The sequence below is a fragment of the Somniosus microcephalus genome, chromosome 4 (genome assembly GCF_052327205.1).
Source record: "Somniosus microcephalus isolate GS21.2 chromosome 4, FLI_Smic_1.0, whole genome shotgun sequence".
NCBI lineage: Eukaryota > Metazoa > Chordata > Chondrichthyes > Squaliformes > Somniosidae > Somniosus > Somniosus microcephalus.
Window position 1 is genome coordinate 10,304,557 of NC_140990.1, and position 13,489 is coordinate 10,318,045.

The window sequence follows — 13,489 nt, forward strand, 5'->3', positions numbered from 1 at the left end:
GTCGCCAATGTTGTGTCCGTCAGTAGTAAGACACAAGACTGCAGGAGAACGGTACAACAGGTGTTTACTCAATGTGGCTCACTCTGGAACTGAACTGTACAGATTACTACTCAGTGCTATATACAGGTGTGGTCACTGCTGGTACTACAGTATACATGAGCTGTAAAAAGTAGTTCCCCCCTTAAAGGTATATACATTACACTTTATATATTTAAATTTTTTTCTCGTTTTCTCACATGGTACCTGTTAATGTTGCTGCCATCATTATTCACACCACATCTAGAGTCATCTTTTGTTTCTTAACTTGTCCCATTACCTCTCCTTTTGCCTCGCACCATCATCCCTTTTGTCAGTCAATCTCTCCTGCCTTCCATCCTATCACAGACCTTCCCTTTGTTCTTCCATCCTATCACAGACCTTCCCTTTGTTCTTCCATCCTATCACAGACCTTCCCTTTGTTCTATCCTCCCCTCCTCCTATCCTCTGCTTAAAAATCTCTCTTCTCTAACCTTTTCCAGTTCTGACGAAGTGTCCTTGACCCGAAACGTTGACTCTGTTGCTCTCTCCTCGATGCTGCCTCACCTGCTGAGTGTTTCCAGCATTTTCTGTTGTTATTTCTATCTTGATACTATTTGACTGCCTGGGGCTGCACGTAGGCCTCTCTGTTCTTATCCACTCGTCATTGATCATCCCATCCCCAGGCTGACTCTGTGTTAAAACCTCAGACGAGCCTGAACCTGTTCTCCCGGTTACAGAACCAGTTTGTCTCTCTCAGGAATGCACAAGGCTCTGTTGTCTGGGCACCAACTCACTCGTGACCTCACATGTTGCAACAAGTCTGCTGCCTGAGCAGTTTGCAGTGCTATTAGGTCTGAGGGTCTCTTAGCAACCACCTCCCTTATCTAGGGAAAGGGCTCATCTCCTGACTTTGGGTGTTATCATTCCAAGCTTCAGCATTCTCTGTCTTTTAGCTTCAATCTGTCTGTGTCCACCCAGTGACAACACTGAGCTCCTCCCTCCAACCACTGACACTCGCCCTCTTGCTGAGAAAGAAAGACTTGCATTTATATAGTGCCTTTCACAACCTCAGGATGTTCCAGAGCAATTTACAGCCAATGAAGAACTTCTGAAGTGTAGTCACTGCTGTAATGTAGGAAACATGGCAGCCAATTGGCGCACAGCAAGCTCCCACAAACAACAACGTGATAATGATCAAATAATCTATTTCAATGATGTTAATTGAGGGATAAATATTGGCCCCAGGACACCAGGGAGAACTCCCCTGCTCTTCTATCAATGTAGTGCCATGGGATTTTTACGTCCACCTGAAAGAGCAGACGGGGGCCTGGGTTTAACATCTCATCCGAAAGACGGCACCTCTGACAGCGCAGCACTCTCTCAGTACTGGAGTGTCAGCCTAGATTTTTATGCTCAAGTCTCTGGACTGGGACTATGAACCCACGACCTTCTGACTCAGAGGTGAGAGTGCTGCCCACTGAGCTAAAGTGCCTGGAGCTAAGCCAGCTGGGATACTTGACATAGGATTACATCGGATATACGGCACAGAAACAGGCCACTCGGCCCAACCAGTCCATGCCGGTATTTATGCTCCAGTCGAGCCTCCTCCCACCTTTCCTCATCTAAATCTATCAGCATAACCCTCGATTCCCTTCTCCCTCATATGCTTGTCTAGCCTCCCCTTAAATGCATCGATACTATTCGCTTCAACCACTCCCTGTGGCAGCGAGTTCCACATTCTCACCACTCTCTGGGTAAAGAAGTTTCTTCTGAATTCCCTATTGGATTTCTTGGTGACTATCTTATATTGATGGCCTCTAGTTATGCTCTTCCCCACAAGTGGAAACATTCTCTCTCTATCCACTCTCTCAACATTTTTCATAATTTTAAAGACCTCTATTAGGTCACCCCTCAGCCTTCTGTTTTCAAGAGAAAAGAGACGCAGCCTGTTCATCCTTTCCAAATATGTATACCCTCGCATTTCTGGTATCATCCTTGTAAATCTTCTCTGCACCCTCTCCAGTGCCTCTATATCCTTTTTATAATATGGCGACCAGAACTGTACACAGTACTCTAAGTGTGGTCTCACCGAGGTTCGATACAGGTTTAGCATAACTTCACTACTTTTCAATTCTATACCTTTAGAAATAAACCCTAGTGCTTGGTTTGCTTTTTTTATGACCTTGCTAACCTGTGTCGCAACTTTTAGTCATTTGTGTATTTGTACTCCGAGATCCCTTTGTTCCTCTACCCCACCTAGACTCGCACCCTCCAAGTGATAATTGACCTCCCCATTCTTCCTACCAAAATGTAATACCTCACATTTATCTGTTCAGCCTTGGTCACTCTGCAAAAACTCTAAAATGTTTAATAATGAAATCAGGGAGTCAAAAAGCTCAGGTGAGGCAGTTTAAAAAGACAGTCCCTGACCAGAGATTGCTGGATGCTGACACTCGGTGCCCACGAGGATAGAATGTCCCATTCCCCAGGCACAGACATCCAGCACCTCGATCACAGCAACAATTCACAAAACAATGGCAATATAACTTGGAGCAGAGACGGTTAAGTGGAGCTGTGATCGAGGTGCTCAAAATTATGAGGGGTTTTGATTGAGCAAACAAGGAGAAGCTGTTGTCACTGGCAGGAGGGTCGGTAACAAGAGGACACAGATTTCAGATCATTGGCAAAAGAATCGAGAGAGGAAATGAGGAGACTTTTTTTACACAGCGAATTGTGATGATCTGGAATGCACTGCCTGAATGGGAGGTGGAAGCAGATTCAATAGTAACTTTCAAAAGTGAATTGGATATATACTAAAGGCAGAAATGTGCAGGGCTGTGGGGAAAGAGCAGGGCAGTGGGACTAATTGCATTGCTCTTTCAGAGAGCCAGCACCAGCACGATGGGCCGAAAGGCATCCTACTGTGCTCTATGATTCTATAACATCAGCTTCTCTCTGCTCACGAGTACTGAGAGAACAGGGAATAACCTTTAAACCCAGCCCAGTTATTGGGGTTTTAACATTATCAAGCCCCAGTTGCCTGAATTAACATGGTTCACTCCTGGATGTGATTAAAGGCATCGGAAACAGTGGAATCGACCCACCGCAGTCACAATGTGGACACTCTGGTGTGTCAGTGGGTGGGATACACCAGGGAATCCTTTTCCACACACTGAGGTTGACTCTAATGATCGGGAGTGCTAAAGTTTCGGATACCAGATAATCAAGCTCACAAGAACACAAATTGTCTCTCCAGGCTTTATTAAGAGCGCTGCATAACACAGATCGGGTGATAATTCCCTCAATCTGGAGAATAGAAGTACAGTGGAGTCACACACGATCTTCTCGAGTCTGTTCCAACTGACAACGGCTTAAGTGGCCTGTTCTTGTACACAAGCTTGGTTACCGCTCAGGAAATGGGATTGTTTGGACCCGTCTGTTGACCGCCTCCTGAACTCCTGCTAATTCAGGGAATTTAGTCCATCTGTGACCAGACTATAACCACAAGCCCGTCTGGTTATCACACCTATACGGTCCGTGAGGTTATTATCAGATTCACACCCAGACGTTGTGCCTTTACTTGCCTGGCACTTCATCCCATAACACGGGTACAGGGGCTCAGTAATGTTTCATTCATCAGAAAAAGACAAAGTACAACAACATACTGGTCAGCTTAACAGAATCTCATCATATTTATGTGGCTATAAATATAAAAGTCACTAATAAATCCAGGAGGGAATTCAGGAGAAACTTTTTTGCCCAGAGAATGGTGAGAATGGGGAACTCGCTACCACAGGGAGTAGTTGAGGTTGTCGTCGATCGTGTCTTCACACTGTTCCCTTTGGGGAACTGTATGAAGTGGTGGAAGTATTTCTGGCCATGTTAACGCTCCTTCTGTGACCGTAACCATCTTCATACCAGCCATTAGGGTGGTTAGTCCTATGGCGGGGGGGTTTTACGGGCTCCCACAACCCATACAAGGTGGGGGGGCACCCACACCCACAAGTATCCCGCTGGATGTCAACCCAGAATTTAGAGCCGGAGCTCTGACTCCACTTGCCGGGACTGTCTGGAGTGGGGTTCGAAACCCTACATCTTCTGGCCCAGCGGCAGGGATGCTACCACTATGCCGAAGGCCCACTCCCAGTAGTTGAGGTGAACAGCATAGATGGATTTATGGGGAAGCCACATGAGGGAGAAAGGAATGGGAGGAGATGTTGATCGGGTTAATTCAAGTAGGGTGGGTGTGGGACATAAACACTGGCATGGACCAGTTGGGCCGAATGGCCTGTTTCTGTGCTGTACATTCTATGTAACACCATCTATGTAGTGTATGTGCCTTTAAGAGTCCCATGTGTACTGTAATGCCGGTAATGGCCACTCGGGCTATATAAGCCTGAGTATTGTGTTGTATCCGTTAGTTCCCCTCCAGACTTTGTTTAGTAAACACCATTCAAACCAACTCCTGTTTTCAGTGTCTCTATCAACATACAGACACAACAGTGGCGACGAAGTGGAAACGGACTTACCTACAAATAGGCAGCAACTCAAGGACATCCATTCCTCTGGCATCCAGAAGAATAAAGAAGTGAAAGAAGCTGTTGTTTCACCAGCTGGCCAAGCTGGTGGCAGGTACTGTGGTAATCCTTCCTGGGCGTCAGGCTGGGGTTCCAGCGGCTGGCTTTACAGCTGGGCCAAGCAGCGAAAGCGGAGGCAAGCAGTAACAGACGGGGAGGGAGCACTCGGGAGACGGCCGGCGCTGCAATCAGGTCGGCGTTCAGACCTAGAGAGAGAGTCCGGCGGGAACGAGTCTCCAACTGTAAATAAATAAATAAATAAATAAGAACGGAAACCGCGGGAAACAGCGTTGTCATCGGCAGCAGCGGCGGGAAAGCGCAGGAAGCGCCATATCTTTTCTGCAGAAAAGAAGGAAAAGCGCGGGAAGCGCCATATCTTTTCTAAGAATCCCAATTCTGGCAATATTGATGCTTTTCATAACGAGATAGAGGATTGGACCACATATGTGGAAAGAGTGGAGGTATATTGCACCGCAAATGGAATAGAAGATGAAAAAAAGCTTCAGTACTTCTAAATCTAATGGGCGCAAAGACATACAAGCTGTTACAAAACTTAATCACTCCAGCCGAACCGATGGACAAGAATTTTAAGGAGATTGTTGATACCCTACACTGCCAATTCGAGGCAGGACTGGCAGATTCTCTACGAGACAAATTCGTCTGCGGTCTCCTAAGTGTAGGAACACAAAAAAGGCTATTTTCTGAGAAAGATTTAACACTGCACAAGGCTTTCAGTGCAAGAGGAGCTGCAGAGATACAGCAAAAGCCACAAGACTTCAGCACCCATGAAATGACACGGGGTTTCGAGAGGTGTTATCGCTGCGGCAGATCCACCCATGACCAGAGGGACTGCTGGTTCAAGGACAAAGCATGCAGGCAATGCGGAAAGATGGGACACATTACACGTGTATGCCGATCTGGAAACAAAAAATCCACTAACAGGAAAAAAATCAATAAGGAAAAGCACAGAAAGGTACAAATGATGACGGACAGTAGCTCCGAAGACCAGAAGAGCGATAGCGACTCCGGGAACAAGAGACTAAGCTCTCTCAAATTACATAATGTAATTGCCAAAGAAGATTACCAGACCATTTGGGTTACCCTCACAATAGCAGGGTCCCCAGTTAAAATGGAGCGAGATACAAGATCAGCTCTGACCGTCATAAATCGACGGGATTACGAGCGGCTATTTCCGCATATACCTTTAAAAGACACATCCATTATCTTGAAAACATATACGGGGCAGAAAGTATACCCCAAAGGAAAAATAAGGGTGCCTGTTGTATACAACGGCAAGGAAATACAGAAGTTGTATTTATACGTTCTACAAGATGGTGGTCCACTGCTGTTGGGACGTGAATGGATCAGGAAAATACGTTTAGACTGGCACTCCATTCAGGCACTGATGGTGACCAGTAAGGAAAAAAATGATGATGACGTCATACCTGAACGATTAAAAGACATCTTGGCCAACGCCAAGGAAGTGTTTCAAGAGAAACTAGGAACCTTGAAAGGCATCACCGCCTCAATAAAAGTGGAAGATGCAGCAATTCCCAAGTTTTTTAAGGCAAGACCGGTGCCATACGCAATTCGTCCAGCAGTCGAGGCAGAGCTGGAGAATTTGGAAAAGGCAGGCGTATTATCTAAAATAGATTGGAGCGAGTGGGCAACACCCATCGTCCCAGTCATGAAGAAAGCATTGAAGAATGATAAATCTGAAGAACAGAGAAAAATTCGCATCTGTGGAGACTTCAAGGTGACTGTAAACCCGGTCCTTCACACGGTACAGTATCCTCTTCCGAGGATAGAAGATATTTTTGCCTCACTATCCAGAGGGAAACGTTTCACCAAAATTGACTTGGCACAGGCATATCTACAGATGGAGGTTGAAGAGGCCTCTAAAAAATATCTCACAATAAATACACACAAAGGTCCGTACCAGTACAATCGACTGGTTTTCGGAGTAGCATCCGCTCCAGCTATCTGGCAAAGAGCTATGGAGCAAGTCCTGCAAGGGATTCCGGGGACTCAATGCTACCTAGACAACATCCTTGTAACAGGAGAAAACGACAACGAGGACTTTGCCAATTTGGAGCAGGTGGTCACTAGGCTGAAAGAACGGGGCCTACGAGCAAATCGCCCCAAGTGCGAATTTTTCCAAAATCAAATATCATATTGTGGCCACATAATTAAAAAGGAAGGGTTGCATAAGTCACCTGAAAAAATTGAAGCAGTCATAAAAGCCCCAGCACCTGAAAATGTTTCACAATTAAGGTCGTTCTTGGGATTAATAAATTACTATCATAAATTTTTACCGAACTTATCAACTCTTCTACACCCTCTTAATGAACTGCTACAAACGGGAGTAATTTGGAAATGGAACGAAGACTGTAAACGTGCCTTCCATAAATGCAAATACTTAATCACGTCCAAAGAAGTTTTGGCTCATTACAACCCATCACTGCCAATCAGACTGGCGTGCGATGCATCCCCTTACAGCATAGGAGCAGTATTATTGCATAAATTCCCTGATGGCTCGGAACGGCCGATAGCTTTTGCATCACGCTCATTGAACACAGCTGAGCGTAACTATGCCCAAACCGACAGGGAAGCACTCAGCCTGGTATGGGGAGTGAAGAAATTCAACCATTACCTACACGGACAAAAATGTACCTTGTTGACTGACCATCAACCCCTCATCTCCATATTCAACCCTAAAAAGGGCGTTCCCATTATGACAGCGCAAAGGCTACAGAGGTGGTCCCTTTTTCTAGGGGCACACCAATACAACATAGAATACAAAGGATCAAAACAGCATGGGGATGCTGACGGGTTATCGCGCCTACCGTTGCCAACGGTAGAAGAGGCACCTACAGTACACCCAGTGGAGATGTTCCACTCAACCATAGTGGAATGTCTACCAGTAACAAATTCTGCCATTGAAAAGGAAACGAGAAATGACCCGACTCTCTCACGAGTCTACGGTTTAACAGTGAAGGGATGGCCAGCACATGGCGAACCACTGTTGCCAGCATTCTCGCAAAGAAGAGAACAGCTGTCAGTGTGCCGAGGAACCTTGATGTGTGGGTCCAGAGTGGTGATTCCACCCAAACTCCAGGATAAAGTGCTAAAGGAGCTTCACGAGGGGCATCTGGGTGGAGTGAAAATGAAGAACCTAGCCAGAGCGTTTGTATGGTGGCCAGGTATCGATGGAGACATCGAAGAAATGACCAAGAGCTGCCTAGGATGCCAGAAGGTCCAAAACGCCCCACCACAAGCCCCTCTACATCCATGGGAGTGGCCCTCATCTCCCTGGCAAACGGAACACATCGACTTTGCTGGTCCATTTATGGACTCAATGTTCTTAATCGCGGTTGATGCACACTCCAAGTGGCCGAAGGTAATCAAGATGTCCTCCACCACCACGGGAAAAACCATCACAGTATTAAGGACCATATTTGCCAGGAATGGGCTGCCGGAACAGATCTGTTGTGATAATGGACCGCAATTTGTGTCCGAAGAATTCAAGAAGTTCTTAAAAAACAATGGGGTTAAGCACTACACGTCCGCCCCATACCATCCCGCCGCCAATGGATTAGCTGAAAGGTTTGTCCAGACCTTCAAGAAGGCCATAAAGGCCATGGGTAATGAAGACATAAAACTTCAGCACAAGGTGGATAACTTCTTGTTCGCATACAGGAATGCAACACATATGGTTACAAACCAAACTCCCGCCATGATGTTCTTCAATAGAAGCCTAAGATGCTGGCTGGATTTGATCAAGCCCAACATCAGAAGGGACGTGGAGAACCGGCAATTTCAAGGTATGAATGAAAGGCCAACTAGAACCTTCCAGATAGGTCAACAAGTTTTGGCCCGGGACTACCGTACCGAGAAATGGCAGCCTGGAACTATCTGCACATGACTAGGACCGCTGATGTATACCGTGGACATCGGAGAAAGCATAATAAGGTGCCATGCTGACCAAATCATAGAGTCATCCGAAAAGGGACAACCTACACCACAACTCTATACGCCTAACGATGAAGTAGAGATACCTATATCTACCTCCGATCCGGTGATAGTGGAACCCGATGAACCCGACACTGGCATTCAAGCCGAATCAGCCTTACCAAAAGAACCTACAACACCACCAGAAACTACTACACCACCGAGGCGTTATCCGGACCGAGTCAGGAAGCCTCCAGAGAGACTGACTTATAATTAATTAACTGCAGCAATGTATAGATTATTTTTCTTGTAACATGTAATTAATAATTACTTAAAATATTATGTACTGGTTAGCTAAAAGGGGAGGTATTGTAGTGTATGTGCCTTTAAGAGCCCCATGTGTACTGTAATGCCGGTAATGGCCACTCGGGCTATATAAGCCTGAGTATTGTGTTGTATCCGTTAGTTCCCCTCCAGACTTTGTTTAGTAAACACCTATCAAACCAACTCCTGCCTTCAGTGTCTCTATCAACACACAGACACAAGAATCTAAGGATAAGGGGTAAGCCATTTAGGACAGAGATGAGGAGGAATTTCTTCACCCAGAGAGTGGTGAACCTGTGGAATTCTCTACCACAGAAGGCAGTTGAGGCCAATTCATTAAATATATTCAAGAAGGAGTTAGATATATTTCTTAAGGCTAAAGGGATCAAGCGATATGGGGAGAAGGCAGGGACAGGGTACTGAATTTGGATGATCAGCCTTGATCTCATTGAATGGCAGAGCAGTCTCGAGGGGCCGAATGGCCTACTCCTGCTCCTACCTTCTATGTTTCTATGAACAGTGAAACAAAGGGAATCATCAGCACAACAATCTTAAAGATTAAACAGCAGTACAAGAATTTATAAAACATTCATCCATTCCATGTTCATGTCACCCCAGCTGTCTCCAGGGTCCTGCGCTACAGAACAATGTGAACTCGCTGGTGTGTCAGCAGGTGGGAAGACCGAGTGAATCCCTTCCCACACACAGAGCAGGTGAACGGTCTCTCCCCAGTGTGAACTCGCTGGTGTCTGTTCAGATTCCTGGAGCTTTAAAGCTCATCCCACAGACAGAACATGTAAATGGTCTCTGATCGGAGTGAACTCGCTGGTGTTGCTTAAGATCTTCAGAGGTTTTAAAGCTCATCTCACGGACAGAACATTTAAATAGTCTCTCATCAGTGTGATATCGCTGGTGTGTCAGTAGGTGGGATGACCGAGTGAAACCCTTCCCACACACGGAGCAGGTGAATGACCTCTCCCCAGTGTGAACTTGCTGGTGTCTCACCAGGCTTGATGACTGAGTGAATCCCTTCCCACACACAGAGCAGGTGAACGGCCTCTCCCCAGTGTGAACTCGTTGGTGTCCGTTCAGATCCCCAGAGGTTTTAAAGCTCTTCCCACAGACAGAACATGTAAATGGTCTCTCATCAGTGTGATATTGCTGGTGTCTCAACAGGTTGGATGACTGAGTGAATCCCTTCCCACACACTGAGCAGGTGAACGGTCTCTCCCCAGTGTGATATTGCTGGTGTCTGAACAGGTTGGATGACTGAGTGAATCCCTTTCCACACACGGAGCAGGTGAATGGTCTCTCTCCTGCTCTCTCCAGCTGGTGTCCCTTCAGCTCCTGGGACATTTGAAAGCTTTCCCCACAGTCAGAATGTTTCACCGGCCTCTCCCCAGTGTGAACTCGCTGGTGTGCCAGCAGATTCGAGGACCAAGTGAATCTCTTCACACACACGGAGCAGGTGAACAGAATCTCTCCTGCTCTCTCCAGCTGGTGTCTCTTCAGGTCCTGGGACCTTTTAAATCTCTTCCCACAGTCAGAACATTTAATCTCATCACTGTGAACAAGCTGGTGTCTCAGGAGGGTGGCAGAATGAGAGAATCGCTTCAAAAACACGGAGCAGGTCAACGGTCTCTCATCGGTGTGGACAAGCTGGTGTCTCAGCAGCATGGAGGGTGCAATTAATCCCTTCCCACACATGGAGCGGGTTAAAGGTCTCTCCATCATGTGAAATTGCTGGTGCATCATCGGAGCGGATGGCTGGGTGAATCCCTTCCACACACGGGGCCGGTGAACGGGTTTCCCCCAGTGTGTAGGCACTGGTGTCGCTTCAGGTATTTGTAGATTTTGAAGCTCCTTCAGAACATTTAAAAGGTTTCTCATCAGTGTGAACTCACGGGGGTGCCAGCAGATTGGAGGAGTGACTGAATCAGGTCTTGAGGAATCACATAACTCTGTCAGAATTTGAGGTGATGTTTGGTTTGAGCTTCCTGTCTGTAAATGCTCCACTTCTAAAACCCTGTAAAAGGAGTGTAGAAAGGGTAAGGGGGAAGCAGGAATTTTTTTGGGCTAATTTTGATTCAAAGAACAAACAGGGCAGAGTCGGTCCCACTGGTGTCCACCCGTGCCCACAATAACCAGTGGGCCAGTGATATACCTATCAATTCATCCAATGAAAAGCGACGAGTTAAGAAAGTAACTATAGGTTCTTATTGGCTAAATAACAGAGCCCACCCTCGTGGGTGATCGGATCCAACAAGGAGGAATGCCAGCCAGTGGACCACCTTTATACCTGGGCAGGTAGGTGGAGCCATGGGTGGAGTCAGCAGTGGTCAGCCCAGGTATAACAGCGTGACAAGATGCGACCTCATATAGTGATACAACAGTGTGAACAGTGATAACCATAGAGTAACGATATAACAGTGATAACTATAGTGTAACGATAGTGAACGATAAAAGTGGTTTACCACATTCACCCCTTGTTTAGATTTGAGTCCGGCGGGGTGAAGTGTACTACCAGTTCTGGTATGTCAGTCTGTCCGGAGGCCTCGTAAGCCTTTCTGATCGTCGCAGCGGCGGTGTTGCATTATCCGGTGTTAATGCTGGTGTCTGCATGGTCAGCGAAGGCTCGTGGGGTTCTGGCATGCTGTCTACCTGGGCTGGAATTGGGGGGGTGGTGGGGGGGGTAAAGGTGGTGTCTCCGGAATGCCCGAGGGTGCGAGGTCTCGTAAGGAGACTGTGTCCTCCCGCCCGTCTGGGTATGCCACATAGGCGTACTGGGGGTTGGCGTGCAGGAGGTTCACCCTCTCGACCAGGGGGTCTGTTTTATGGGCCCTCACGTGCTTTCGCAGCAAGACGGGCCCCGGAGAGGTCAGCCAGGTTGGTAGCGTGGTTCCCGTAGTTGACTTCCTGGGGAAAACAAACATTCGTTCATGGGGGGTGGCGTTAATGGCAGTGCAAAGTAGTGACCGGATGGAATGCAGCGCTGCCGGGAGGACTTCCTGCCAGCGGGAGGTTGGGAGGCCCTTAGACTTTAAGGCTAAGAGGACGGCCTTCCATACAGTCGCGTTCTCTCTTTCCACCTGGCCGTTCCCTCGGGGGTTGTAGCTGGTGGTCCTGCTTGCAGCAATACCTCTCGCTAGTAGGAACTGACGGAGTTCCTCGCTCATGAAGGAGGAGCCCCGGTCGCTATGTATATAGTTTGGGAACCCAAACAAGGTGAAGAGGTCGTTCAGGCATTTAATGACCGTGGTACTGGTCATGTCTGGGCAGGGGAAGGCAAAGGGGAAACGGGAGTACTCATCAACAATGTTGAGGAAGTACACATTATGGTCAGAGGACGGGAGGGGCCCCTTAAAATCGATGCTCAAGCGCTCGAAGGGGCGGGTGGCCTTGATCAGGCTTGCTCTGTCCGGCCTAAAGAAATGCGGTTTGCACTCGGCACAGGTCTGGCAGTTCCTGGTCATGGTCCTGACCTCCTCGATGGAGTAGGGCAGGTTGCGGGCCTTAATGAAGTGGTAAAGTCTGGTGACCCCGGGGTGGCAGAGGTCGTTGTGGAGGGTCTGAAATCTATCAATTTGCGCGTTGGCGCATGTAATTCGTGATAGAGCATCAGGGGGTTCGTTCAGCTTACCTGGCCAGTACAAGATATCATAATCGTAGGTGGAGAGCTTGATTCTCCACCTCAAAATCTTGTCATTCTTGATTTTGCCCCTCAGCTTGTTATTAAACATAAAAGCGACCGAACGCTGGTCGGTGAGGAGGGTAAATCGTTTGCCTGCCAGGTAATGCCTCCAGCATTGTACAGCCTCCACGATCACCTGGGCCTCCCTCTCGACCGACGAGTGTCGGATCTCAGGGCCCTGTAGGGTCCTTGAGAAGAAGGCCACCGGTCTCCCCTCCTGGTTAAGGGTAGCGGCTAGGGCGAAGTCGGATGCATCGCTCTCCACTTGGAAAGGGATGGACTCATCCACCGCGTGCATTGTGGCCTTAGCAATGTCTCCCTTAATGAGGGAGAAGGCTGCGCACGCTTCCTCCGTAAGGGGGAAGGATGTGGACTTCATGAGGGGGCTGGCTTTGTCCGCATAATTGGGCACCCATTGGGCATAGTAGGCGAAGAGCCCCAGGGTTCTCTTCAGCGCCTTTGGACAGTGGGGGAGGGGTAACTCTATGAGGGGGTGCATTCTTTCGGGATCGGGGCCGATGACTCCGTTCTCTACTACGCAGCCGAGGATGGCAAGGCGCGAGGTGTTAAACACACATTTCTCCTTATTGTAGGTGAGGTTCAGCCATTGGGCCGTTTGGAGGAATCTTTCCAGATTAACATCATGGTCCTGCCGGTCGCGGCCGCAGATGGTGACATTATCTAGATAGGGGAACGTGGCGTGCAGCCCATTCTGGTCAACCATCCAGTCCATCTCCCTTTGGAAGACCGAAACCCCATTGGTGATGCCGAAGGGAACCCTAAGGAAGTGGTAGAGGCGTCCATTCGCCTCGAAGGCGGTATACTGGCGGTCCTCAGGGCGGATAGGGAGTTGGTGGTAGGCCGACTTAAGGTCGATGGTAGAGAATACTCGGTATTGTGCAATCTGATTGACCATATCAGATATGCG

General features: G+C 47.9%; 1 pseudogene across 1 annotated transcript in view; it reads right to left on the reverse strand.

Annotated features, from left to right (window-relative positions):
- Window positions 1–13,489, reverse strand: part of LOC147118275 (uncharacterized) — a 95,328-nt pseudogene that overhangs the window by 57,486 nt on the left and 24,353 nt on the right. Inside the window, exon 3 of the transcript XR_015077897.1 lies at window positions 9,778–9,927. The product of XR_015077897.1 is annotated as an uncharacterized LOC147118275 (transcript). The remainder of the gene's footprint in view (window positions 1–9,777; window positions 9,928–13,489) is intronic.